This window comes from Pygoscelis adeliae, unplaced genomic scaffold (genome assembly GCF_000699105.1).
Source record: "Pygoscelis adeliae isolate BGI_AS28 unplaced genomic scaffold, ASM69910v1 Scaffold133, whole genome shotgun sequence".
In the NCBI taxonomy this organism is placed as follows: Eukaryota; Metazoa; Chordata; class Aves; order Sphenisciformes; family Spheniscidae; genus Pygoscelis; species Pygoscelis adeliae.
In genome coordinates, this window is record NW_008824475.1 from 2,091,966 (window position 1) to 2,105,960 (window position 13,995).

Sequence of the window (13,995 nt, forward strand, 5' to 3'; positions counted from 1 at the left end):
TAGGATTCTTAGCTGCTTATAGCAAGAAAAAGATCTGTGGGATAATTAAATCTCTGTTCCTGTCCCCAGAGTTATTTCTCCTGGTTTTCTTTCTTCTAGGATGAGTAGCTGTAACATCTTCTCAAAAGGCAGGAGATATGGGATTGAAATCCTTGCTTATGTTCAGAAGTACCTTGATGTCTCTAGGACTTCTGGTGATAATACCTTAACCCCTCTAGAATTCAAACTTCCAAATGAACAGTCAGGTGGGAATTGTCAGTTTCACAACTTTAAAATCTGCATCAGCCCTACTTTGAGCACCTTTCTTTTGAGAAAAGCATGAAAATAAGACACCACTTTCTATACATTTCACTACATAAATCCAACATTCCAGGCTAATTCCAGGCGCCTAGAAGCACAGTGGTCAAAGTATGAAGGCAATAATTTACACTTTTTAGAACACAGTAGATTTTAAGAAAGACTGTGCTGTTTGGGAGTGAGCGAGCGGCTGCCTGGTGCTTAGTTGCCAACCGAGGTTAAACCACGACAAGTGGTCAAAGCATGAAGGCAATAATTTACACCTTTTAGAACACAGTAGATTTTAAGAAAGACTGTGCTGTTTTGTTTTTAGAGAATAAACTGTATCTATATAACTGTAATTTACCTTTGACACTGATTTTGTCACATGATGCAAGTGACAGAAGTGGTCAAATTATAATTATATATCCTGCTATGGTCCAGGTTGCTAGTTATTTATGAAAAGATATATCAGTAAGAACCCTATGTTCATTATGTCTGGATGTCAACACTTAAGTGATTTGTAAGAGGTATTGATTTTTTAAAATTTTATTTTCATATTATATTAAACAATCATGTAAAATAGCTTAAAATGTTAAAAGCTTTTTACATCAATCTTCATAATGCTCTGGCCTACAACTTTTTCTGAGCTGTAACTGAGTGTATAGTACAGTACAGGAGCTCAGAAGTGACACCCATCCACTGGGGAAACATGCACAGACTACCACGAGTAAGTTAGAAATCAAACTGGCTACTCAGTATCAAAAGCTTCCAAATGTATTTAATCAGCTTATATCACCTTCCCTAGCAAAAAGACTTGACATTTCAATAAGCATTGTGACAGTGTAAGAAAATGGCTTTAATGTATTGCATTGATGAAATATCTTTTGAACTGTGTAAGAAAATATGCTACAATGATGAACCCCCAAGCTGTAGATGGAAAGACGTAATCGTCTTCTGCACTACCCACTGCAAGCTTGACAGTACTGCTTTTTAATGTGTATTACTTTCTGAGTACTTCAGAGTGAAAGCACATGACAAACCATGATAAATGAATATCTTTTAAAGTGCCTTCTTGAACCCCAAGAACTGACTGTTCCTATAACTGGAATTGGATTATTATTGCTGTAGGAACTGAATGGCAATAGTCACCTAGAGGCTTGTTCCATGTTTACCTCTGTGAACAGTGAATCAGCAAATTTTGACACCTTAAACACGTTTTCCATTCACTTGTTACACTTTCACTTTTTATAATGATTACTTTTTGAACGCAGAGCAAGGTGCTCTGGACAGACACCGCATTCATTTCACACTTTGGTATTTATTCCAGGCAGACTGGGGAACAGCTGGAGGCAGCCCCAAGATCAGGCTTGGTGAGGGGAACCAGGGTCAGACACAGCCCCGTGATGGCTGGGCAGGGTCTTGGGATGGGCTGAGGCTAGGCTGGGACTAGGCCTGCAGGTGGGTCCTGGCTTGGCAGAGCCCATGGCCAGTCTGGGCAGGGCTGTGGGGAGCTGATCAGCCCTGCTGCAGTGTCACTGGGGCAGGGACTGATGGCTATGGGCTGTGCCGGGGGCCTGAATTGGGGTCCTGGGCCATGAGCAGGGTGGGGGAGGCCCTAGGGTGATAGTCAGGGACAGTCAGGCCTGGTGGTGCCCTCAGGGCCCTGTCAACCATTTTACCTCACCTGCTTCAGCCAAAACTGTGTGGATCCCTCCTGTTGTAAAGGTCTGACCAGAGGAGGTGGTCACTGTGCAACAGACATCCTTTCTGTCAGCTGAAACTGGGTGACTTTCTTGTGTAACTTCTGAACTTTAGCTGCAGACCAATGAGAAGGAAGCATTTTATACATTAGAAAATGTATAAAAAAAAAACCCCAAGCAAACCTCAAGACTGAAGAGAAAGACATGAAGGATACTGGTGACTTATCAGAAAGCCCTTTCTCCTTCCTTCCATGAAGACTGAAGGACCCAGGTGGGCTTTGGAAGGGGGAGCAAAATGCCAGAAGAAAGAGATCAATACTAAAAAGTTTTGTGTACTAATTTTAACTGTATTATAAAACGGCTTTTCTTTACTAATTGGGTAGTTTGGACAATAGTGTTAGTATTGTAACTAACAAAAGGGTTTTTTTCTATTTTGATTTGACTGATAAAATATTAGCTGATCTAAGAATAAATTCTTGGCTCCCTATACAACATTCATTCCCTTTTTCTCATAACAAGGTTTTGAGTGTAACACTGCCCAAGAATTTTACAAGCTCAGGATATTTCTTTCCAGGTAATGTTATGTCCAGATAAATTATGAAATACTAAAGGATATCTAAAAAGCTAACAAAATGTATAACTTTTGCTAATAAAAGATAAAATGGGATGACCTACCTAGTTTTAAGGGTTTTTAATTTATTTTTAATTTAATTTAATTTTTATAATTAAAGACAAAAAATGAAAAAAAGCTGGCATAAGTGATTCAGAATTCAATTATTTAGATTTGAGATTAGTATCAATTTCCACTGGCATGGCTTTATGAAGAAAGAAAAAAAACCAACAGGTTTTAGCAAGCAATCATATTTATTTGATTGTAAAGATTACTCTCCAAGTGTAATTCACATAGATTTTGCTAGGCATTTGGGTTTGTTCTACATTTTCTGCTTAAAAGTGGCCCTTAATATGAGAAAATATTTGGTAATATGGCAGGTCTTCTGAACTGCAGATTCTAGAAATTAAAGAAAGGAAGTTATTATTCAATAAAAATGTATTTAATGTGTGTCCAAGGGGATTAATGTTAAATTAATTGAAATAAATCCATAATAGCTACTGTTAAAATCCACTGATGATACAAAGATAAATTGAAATCCCGTAAATAAGGGCAAGAACAGAAACAACATATGAAGCAGTCTGTCTATGTAAACTGGATCTACACAGGCAAAGGTTTGAATGAAACTTTTACTGAAGTTGGTAGGAAAGTTGTATGCATAGAAACAAACATAGACCATATTTATAAAAACATAATCCTTATCCAGAAGACCAAGTTTGAGAATGATCTAAGGATCACAGCTGTGAAATTGTTACCAAGCCTTCCCTCCCCTCCAGACCCACCTAATGATCCAATTCATATAATTACCAGTCTGAACCAATTCCATTTTGCAAAAAGGTACTTAACATTCATTGGGAAGAAAAAGACTGAAAGGAAGACCCTATAGTCTAATTCTTAAGAAATTCATCTGTTCTGGAGACTACTTATGTATTTCACACTAAACAATTACACACAAAATTCTTAAATAGCATCAGGCAACCGGATTAGGAAGCTAATGTTAAATCTTAATTCTAGCAACTCCAGTCAAATCCACAGTACTGGTTATTAAATAGACTGCCTACAGTTTCTGAATACCTGAATCTGAAAAATTGTTCCAAGCCAGTGGAAACAGTGACTGAATGAGAACACCTAGGAATAAGCTCTGGATTCTTATAAATATAACAGAATTGTGAACTGGATTATTTGGAATCGTTCAATTGTCTTGCTTATAGGTTACTGCCACTAGTGCATCCTAGAGTGAGTATTGCACATTGCATAACATACTCCTGCCCAAAAGTCTTATCAACTTTCTCTTGTTCACAAAAGCTTTCATTGTATTTCTATTAGAAATTAATATAAAAACAATTATTATAACAGAATTTTCTGCCAATATTCTGCCTTATAAATAGTACATATATGAATATGCACCCCTTATACTTGAAACTTAGAGCATTTTAATGATCTGGGCTGAAACTCACATTGCACATGTTTCCATTTAATTTTCTATTAAAAAAGTAATCTTATCTGTGACTTATTTTAACACATTTCTATTTTTTTTTTGTTAGTTTCTCTTGCAAACAGTGCAGATTGTCCCTACACTGTGTCTATATTAGGAAAACCACAAGTTGATGATAACATTCAAATGAACGTAAAAAAACACATAAAAGAGTTAGTGATAAGATATAAAATAATTATATTCAAAACAGTTTTATAAATCACTTGCTCCTAGAGCTATGCATCAAAATGTATTTCTTAAAGAACTAGTTAAATCAATTGTGTAAAATCCTGTTCCCAAAGGGAAATCTGGTTTCAAGGCTACAGCCATTCATATTGAAATGTTTGCTTTGTGTCTTAATACCAACTAAATATATTCTAGATTTTTTTTTTTAAGATAAACGTGCTATAAACAAGCATTTCTACTTAGAGAAAGAAAACAGTAATAGTGATTAGACAAACTCTAAAACCCCTTTCTAAGGGAAGTCCTCCAAAAAGAAAACCTCTCAAACAGAATCTGTGTTCAGTAAAGTATTTTTGAAGAATGATTCTCATGACAAAACCTGTCTAAGTAAAATGCCTCTTGGTAAAATGTTTGAGACTGACTCTTTACACTATCCCCTGATAGTTCTGTCTCTTTAAGACATCAGGCAGAATCTAAAGAGCTAAAGTACTTCCACATATTGCATCATCCAAACAAGGTCAAACACATTTCCGTATTAAATTGCACACAGCTGCTCCCTTATTTCCTTCATCTTATGAGTGGCTACTCTTCCACACTGCAATAGATAATATCCTAGTGTAGGCAAAGCATCATTCTGAGGCCAGGTTGAAAACTGATGGTTTGTGTTCAATTTACTTGTAGTAAATTGCTTCATATTTTCTGTGAAGTACTCTTATGCAGTGACATTATTAATTCTATCACACACTAAGTTCTGTTGTTGAAGCCACCAGTAATTTCATGGTGTTAAAATCAAGCCTCTTATTCACTGGAAGGAGAATATGGGAAAAATCAAAGTCCTAGTGCCTTTCTTTTTCACATAGAGCTGAAAGCTGCCACAAACCCAATACATTTTGCCTAGCAGAAGATTCTCATGGTGGAGCCTTAGTTACATTTTTCAGTATTTAGCTTTGCAGGTATATGTAATACACACTGTTCTGCAGAAGGGAATAAGAGATGTTCCTTTCCACAACACTTTATTAACAAGTTTATTAATGACACATACAGAATGAACTTTGGCTAAGGAAAGAACAAATTTAACAATAGTGTTTGAGTAGGGGTTTTTTCCTTATGGTTCACCTTACTGGAGGACCTATACATGCATGAATTTTTTTTAGGTTATACACTAACGAAGTGTTTGAAAAACTGTAATTATCATTATCAGCTGTGTATGGGCATACATAGGAGGCTAGTCTAATATCACAACAAGTGGAATATGTTAAATTAGGAATAGACACACAAGATATTCCTCCTGAGATGCAAAATAGGGCCTCCTTCGCCACAGGTTATGCATATGTCATCATGTACTGTTGTGATCTGGTTTATCTGATACTCAATTTCAGTGAAAAACAGATATACCACAGAATGCTAGATCTTCAAGCCATTTAATACTAGAATACAAGATTTCCTCCATAAATGAACATCCTACATACACAGAAAAATCCACCTCTACACATACATATATGTGCATATAATTAGTGCGTATGTGAATGCATCTTCACTGACATTGCTTCTAGCTATTTGGCCTAATGAGATTGCAGTAGAGCTCCTCAAATACCCCAACACAAGATCAAAATAGACATGGTTGATAATACCTGTTTCATTACATGAACCTTCTTTCCCTTCTGTTTGTACCTGGAGATTAGTGAAATTTAGCAGTGTTGACATTTAGACTGTCAGCACTCAGTACCTGTGCTGCACATCATCTGGTGTTGAGACTACACAAGCAATTAAAACTTTATAATTATTAGGGGGGGGGGGTGAAGTTAAAGGTAGAGATAACTATACCACCATGGGAAAAAGAAGTCCCTCAGTCACTAAACTTTATTACATCTAAACCACTCTGACTTCTATCTTCAATTTTCTATTCCTTGAAGATCTCTGTAGCACAGCTAAGAAAAAAGTCTTTCTGCGCTGGGGGAGGGGGCAAGGGGGTGAAGTGAGAAAGGGAGAGATATGGTGCAAGGTTCGTTCTGGATATCAATAAGAAAAGCTCAACAACAAATGGCTTAATATAGTATGTCTTTTAATAGGACAGAACAAGAAGAGGAATACAGAAAATGAGTAAATCTTAGGTCCCTTCAGATGCTGGGAACCCCTCTATTTTGCAGCATCAGATCAACCTGAGACACATTTTCCCATGACGTACTGCAGAGATCTCATCCCTGGAGAGGTTTCTCCTTCCTTCCGTTCTGTGGTGTCATTTATTTTGTATAACAAACAGAATCATATCTCTTCGCCTGACAGGCTGGAACATTATCTCTGTCATAATGTCCACCAGCACACAGCACAGGCTGGCACAGGGCACTTCTAGTAGGTTCTCATGTAGCGGCTACTCATGCAGGCCTCTCCTAACATACAGGCCTCTCAAGCTTGAAGTACAAAGCCCAACAGAGCAGACAAGGCTTGATCAAGATCGCTAACTCCATGAATACAATGTCTTCTGCAAGGCTCCCAATACAGAGACCTAATTCTTCCTGGGCTTATAGCATTCTTATAGACACAGGTATCAAGAAAATCTTAATTACCTATAACCTAAATGATGCTAGAATGTTCCTCACCAAGGTTTAATGTTCTAAATATACTGGTTACAAAAATGACAGATTACTCACTGATATATTTTGGGGCCCAACACTGCCTGTCTACATGAAGTTGAATGGGATTAAGAAAGAAAAAAAACAACAAAAAATCTTTCATGCATTCTAGTTTTCTAAGTGCTAGTCTCCATTACAACTGCACAGTTGTAATTTGTAATAATCCACACGTTGTAAATTGTAAATTGTTATAATCCACACATGGATTTCTAAATCTGGATAACTATTCATACAGGGATTGGGAAAAATGAATATTGTCTATTATAACTGTTGATTATTCTGTAACTGGGCACACTCAAAGGTTGCCATTGGAGGAAGGCAGGAGGTATATTACATTTTCTTGAAGTACTTATTAAACTTAAATATGATTTTTCAAAAGAAAAAATCTTGGGAAGTTTATCCATTGAGGGGAAAAAAAAGAAATCCATCCAGTAACGGATACTAAGGAATTATAGCTAATGACTTCCAGTATACCTTTTATTACTTTCAAAACACACTACATATACTGAAAAAGTCATTCATTCTTGCTACTGTTTGTATATCACTGTCTGAATTATGTTTGAAGAGCTTCTATAATGAATTTTAGCTTATCTTAGTATTTTATTTGGTTTGAGAATATAAGCAAAACTGTCCTTACAACATTACCACTTACCAATTCTTCTGCTTTTTAAGACCATTTTGAGAAGGTAAAAGTTTGTTGATTTAACAGTGATAAACATTTTGCAGTACTATAATTTGATCTGTCTGCTCTCTGTATTGAAATACCAAATAACTGTAAGATGTACAGATTATGAAAAAGTAGTTGAACTAACTGTGATGCAATGAGTGCTCAACAAAATATTCAATGCTCAACAAAATTCCGTTTGGGGCCTTTCTCCATTTTTGTTATATATTTATTTTTAAAGCTACTAACAAAGTTGTTTACCAAGAATTTCTCCCATGAAATAAGACTTAGATGCAGTGAACTGATATAATATAAACATAAGGTAATGCTTATTATGAGCCTGATACCAAGTCATAAATCAAAAATAGATGGTAGGATTCTTTGATCTCTCAGCATTGGTCATCATATTGCTTTGATAAACAAATGAAAAAGAGTAACTGAATTGAACTGAAATAAAAATCATTTCAATGCCATCAGAGTGTGAACAAAGTTTGACCTATATGCTTAAAAGTTTTTTTTTTTCTGTTTGTAATGCTCTATTCATATTTTTATAAGTATAACTAATTGCCTGTCCAAGCAAATTTCTTTCTCCAGAGGCATAAATCCAGGTGCTGTAATGGTTTCTGCATTGAGACAATGTGTGTCTCTTTAATATAGACATATGCGGTACAAAATTCAGATAGAAAGCACTAAAATATTATTGGGAACGATGACAAAAACTTCATTGATTTTGCTGGGGCTAGCCAATTTCCCTGTTTTCTGAAGAGATCATCTGATCTTATTGTTACAGTGGCTACAATTGTTACAGTTGTTATAATAGTTTCTTCAAAATTTTCATGGACTTGTGTCTATTTATTCCCTCTTGACTGGCAGTATATAGTTGGTAGCAAATATGACTGCAACCAAAGTAAAAATTTGATTGATATCAATTGGAATGAAAAGAAATGGTCACACAACATTAAAATCTCACCATCTTTGTCTTGAACAATATTCTTAGATTCCATAAGTCAACAAAACTATTCATTAATATTTATGGTAAGCATGCATATATTTTAATTTAAATATCAATTCTTTAGATTTCTTGTCAGAATATTGTCAAGGCAGAGACAAGCTAGACAGCGTGTCTATTCAGAAAGGCAGTCTCCTATGAACAACTGTTTTCCATGAAAGGTAAAAAAATTATCTATTTAAGATATGGTGTTTTAGGTTGTTAAGAGGACAAATTCAGTCTAAGATAGTTTTAATCATTGACATGATTTTCAGAATACTGACAATAAAAAGACAAAATATGTAGTCTTAATTTCAGCCTTCTTTTCCAAAAGCCTAATCTCCATACTTCGTATTCTAAACCATTCAAAGTGCTAAATCCATTGAAGACACTTAAATAAAAGATAATGCCAGTGGCTTAAGAAATCCCTGAACTGTTAACCACTGGAGAGTGAAAGAGTTTTCTGAGGAAATGCCACAATATGCTTATTCTCTTTTTATAGTTTTACCTAAACTTTCCTTGATTATTTGGGAAATAATTATCAAAACATTGTGGAGCTACAAATGCATGTATTCATTTTATTGAAAGTATATTTTAATTTGAAGGTCATATAAAGGAGGAAAAACAAATCCACTCTACAAAAGAGAAATATTATATTTCACTTGTGAAGGTTTGAATGACATGATGTGACATTTGTACTAGCTGATTACAGACAATGACTAGGTTCTGTTCCTCAAAGCAGATGACAGATTGAAGCTATACCAAGTCATTGAACAGTCATGGTACATGGCATCACAGCCATCCAAGTATGAGAGCCTATAGTTTCAGATATCCAACAATAGTGAGCTAGCGTAACATGTTCATATGATGAAATCAAACTGTTAGAAATAAATTCATGATCAAATCCTTTTTCAGCTTAAGCAATGGATCTTTTAGAATTGAATTCACAGGAGGGATGTTCGTTATTATTAAAATAGGGGCCAGAAACTGAGCTCTTGCTTACAACGAATGTAAACCTCCTCGTGCTCCAGCAAGAGAAACTCTTGCTGTAATTGCTTTAATAGAATGCATTTATTTCTCCATTATGTGTTTCCTGTGTTCACTAACTTATTTCATGACTTACCTACTATGACTTCTGTGCTGACATGAAGGAGGAGGCAGAGCTGTAGAAAAGCAGCTATAATAAAATTAAGGCTATTTCAAAGACATTGTATTAAAGTAACTTTTTGGATTAATTTCAACTTCTTTTGTAGGCCTCTCAGTCCTGGAAATAGTTTGTTTTCCATGTGTTCTTCAATTTGTTGTTTATTTTTTCTTCTTTGGCTGTTCATTGATTTCTCATTTGTTCTCCGTGCTGTGTTTCAGCATATATGCTCATTAGTGAAAGTAAAATCATCACCTATTGTTTTCATAGCCTCTATTTTTTCCATTCCTAAAAAAGGAATGGAAAATCAAACACAATTCACATATCCTGTTTCCCCAAAATAAAATATGCTTTACTGTTCTTGGTTTATAGAAATAAAGTTTAAACAAAAAAAAAAACCAAACAAAAACAAAACAGAAAATTGAGACATTAGATCTTACCAAGGGAGTTAGTAAACCAGTTTAGATACAACAGCTAAATTAATTAAGTATCCAGACATTTATCTATGTGCACTAAGAAGCAGTTATCCCATATCAATCTTTCAGACACCCTATACAACTTTGACACGTGTTCTTTTCAGCATTTTTATTGTTTTCAAAATCTTGTAAGTATATGCAGGAAAATATCCCCTTACTCCTGATCTTCACAACACCATCAACGTCCTTACATAATCTCTAATGAATTTTGATCAGCAAGATAGTTTAACTCCAGTTAAATAACTTCCAGTTTATTTGAATAATTTAACACATTTTTGATGATTTAGTTGAACACTGCTTTGACATTGTTTCAGGATTCAAATGTCTCTGCTACACTTTAGGCTGCACCAAACCTCAAGCATTAATATTAGCTTGATCAGGTGAGCCAAAGTTAAAGGCTTATGATTTCTGGATTTACATAGACTTATATTAATGTGAAAGCCTAAGAAAGAGAAGGTATAGATAGCTTTGCCAAATTATGGTAAAGGGTATTAAACATTGCATTCTTATTTTTCTGGATATAACCTGATAGCAACAGATGGATAAGCTATGAATGTCTTTTCTCCACGAGAAAAGATAGCATACTGCAAGATAGCAAACATGAGTTAGATGTCTGGCTGTACAAACAGCCTTTTTTGACAGTGAAGTCATAGTCAAAACAGCCCAATCTGTTCACAAGCTTTAGAATGAGCTTTACACATTGTAACAGCACGTTTTTAAATCATAGTATTATTGTGTGACTGTTCCTCTGGGCATCCTGTTGAGTGATGTGTTATGACTATTATTTTAGTGAAGAGTAACCACAGGAGACAGAAACATTTTAACTTTAACAAGACTTTTTGAGTAGCAAGAATATCATCAACATAACACATAAATTATAAACTCATTTGAACGAGTGTGTGTTCGGTGACCTGAACCATCACCTACTGGAGGCAGTGGAAGTCTGGAAGTTGTCGGAATAGACCAAATGCTCTAATACAGGGATATAGGTACTGTGGTACTGCAACCCCATGATATTTTCAAGATTCTAAGTAATTTTGCATTACTTGATCAAAAATGTGATTCCCATAAAATCTGCTAACACTGTTCCTCCAGACTGGGACTTGCAGCTGCATGTTTTTATAGACAGTGCTAGTGTGCTCTTATGCTTCCCTGTTCCGTAACATGTGTCATCCTGATTGGCCCGGCACATGGGACCCCCTTTGAAGGAGTAGTGGGTATGTGACCCGTTTCCTCATGGCTAACGGCCATCTGCCCCACAAGATGGCACACCAACTGTTAGGAGTAGGGGGGCACCAGTCTTATCTTAGTAAGAATAAAAAGGTCTCAGAACACAAAAAAACAACTCTGAAGTGATAAGAGATATATAACCTGCCAGAATGCAGTGCCACAGAGACAACTCTAGGCTGGTTCTGAATTTACTTCCTCAGATATCACCATAAGTATTACAGTCTTAGAAATGTGTTATTTGGCCCAAGCTAACATGTTTTTCTTACAGCAGATGCTTGCACAGGAACAAAGAATCAATGAATTTGTGTGCAGAACCTGTCAGGATTCTACAGGAATGATGAGTAATTCCTGGTAAGCTTACTTTGAATATAGACGTCTCTTGGTTAGTGGTGTATTTCTCTGTACATTTTTTCCTTAAATAAACTGTTTGCATTTTCAGAAATTGTCACTTTCCCTAAGGAAGAACAAATCTTCAGCTGCTGAGGAATGCAGTCACTAGCAAGTCAATATGTTGGAATGAATTATCAAGGGACTTTTAGATAAAACTAGTGCTGGTGAGTTTCCAACCAAAGAGGTAATGGATGCAAGTTATTCAGAGTCTGATGGGAAGGCTACTCTCTCTGGCCTGGGCAAAAGTCGTGATACTAGCGCATGACTTTTGGCACTGAAAAACCAAGTTTTGACTGCTACTATTTCCACTCCAGGTTTTCTTCCCTATTACTAATTGTCATGCTTCTTTTATTCTTTTTTTCAAGCTGACTTCTTGTCCTGGTTTCAGCAGGGATAGAGTTAATTTTCTTCCTAGTAGCTAGTATAGTGCTGTGTTTTGGCTTTAGTATGAGAATAATGTTGATAACACACTGATGTTTTAATTGTTGCTAAGTAGTGCTTACACTAGTCAAGGACTTTTCAGCTTCTTGTTCTCTACCGACTGAGAAGGCTGGAGGTGCACAAGAAGCTGGGAGGGGGCACAGCCAGGACGGCTGACTCAAACTGGCCAAAGGGATATTCCATACCATGTGACATCATGCTCAGTATATAAACTGGGGAAAGCTGGCGGGGGCCGCTGCTCAGGGACTGTCTGGGCATCGGTCGGTGGGTGGTGAGCAATTGCATTGTGCATCACTTACTTTGTATATTCTTATTATTATTACTACTACTATTATTAGTATGATTTTATTTTATTTCAATTATTAAACTGTTCTTATCACAACCCATGAGTTTTCTCACTTTTACTCTTCTGATTCTCTCCCCCATCCCACCAGGGTGGGGGGAGTGAGCAAGCGGTTGTGTGGTGCTCAGTTGCCGCCTGAGGTTAAACCACGACACTTCTTTGTTTCAAATTTTCTTTATAAATCCCAGTTACTGTTTAATCTGGCCAGCACAATCAGTTTTAAGCAAATGCTCCCCAGGCAGTTTTGTGTAGTTGATATACATTCTCATAATTTACACTCACATTTTTACCTTCACAGGTATTGTTATCCGGGCTATTCATGAAAGGTAGGCTGTGCAGGCATCCCCACATAGGCCAAAAGGTCCACATTTCCTTTTACTTCTTAGAAGCTCTCTCTCTGGATGACAGGAGGTGTTAATAGACAGGAAGCTGATCGTGAATCTGGTTTTAAGCCTCCAATTCAAGAAAAAAATTTAAAAACTGGAGCAAGTTCTCGAGGGCCACCAAGCTGGCCAGGGGCTAGAGCACTTGTTCTGTGAGCAGAAGCTGAGGGAGCTAGACTTGTTCAGCCTAGACAAACGACAGCTTCAAGGGTCCTACCAGCAGCCCACCAGCACCTATGAGAAGTGAAGTGCCATTGAGAAGACAGAGCCAGGCTCTTCCCAGTGGTGGATGGTGGGAGGATAAGAGACAATGGACATAAGCTGAAACAAGAGAGGATCCAAAGGAAAACTTTTTCCCCATGAGGACAGTCAGGTGGTGGAACGGGCTGCACAGAGAAATTGTGCAGTGTACACCCTTGGGGGTTTTCAAGACCTGACTGAATTAAGTCCTGAGCAAACTGGTCTGACCTCATACCTGGTCCTGTTTTGAACAGTATGATGGATAAGAGACCTCCTAAGATACTCTACCATCTGAATTTTCCTGTTATTCTATAAAGTAAATACTTTGATGTGCAGAGATTTTGTGTGTACAAGTTCAAAAGTACTGTCATTTTTCTGTATAACTACGGGGAAAAATAGGATTTAATTTATTTTGTCATCTATACAGCAAATCCCACTGATATTCATTTCACTCAGTACACATCTATTTTGAAATTGAAAACCTTTATTTTATCATACTTTTCTTTGGCCTGTGCCAGCATCTACACTTTAGAGAGTCATGTTTTCATATTAGGTCAAGAAATTTACACCTGCAAAATTTCTACTTTGACAGAAAGGAACTGGCAATTTCTACATGTAAATAGTACGCTTGCAAGCATATTCCTGAAATGAAATAACAAACCTTATAAGCACACAAACCAGGATATCCTAGATTATTTGAAAAATACAGGTTTCCCATTCTTTTGCTTAAATATGACTTGAAATATGCTGTATTTGTTTTCATGTTTATGATACATAAAATAGATTCTTGTTCAGACTTCTTACTGTCTTTCATAAGATC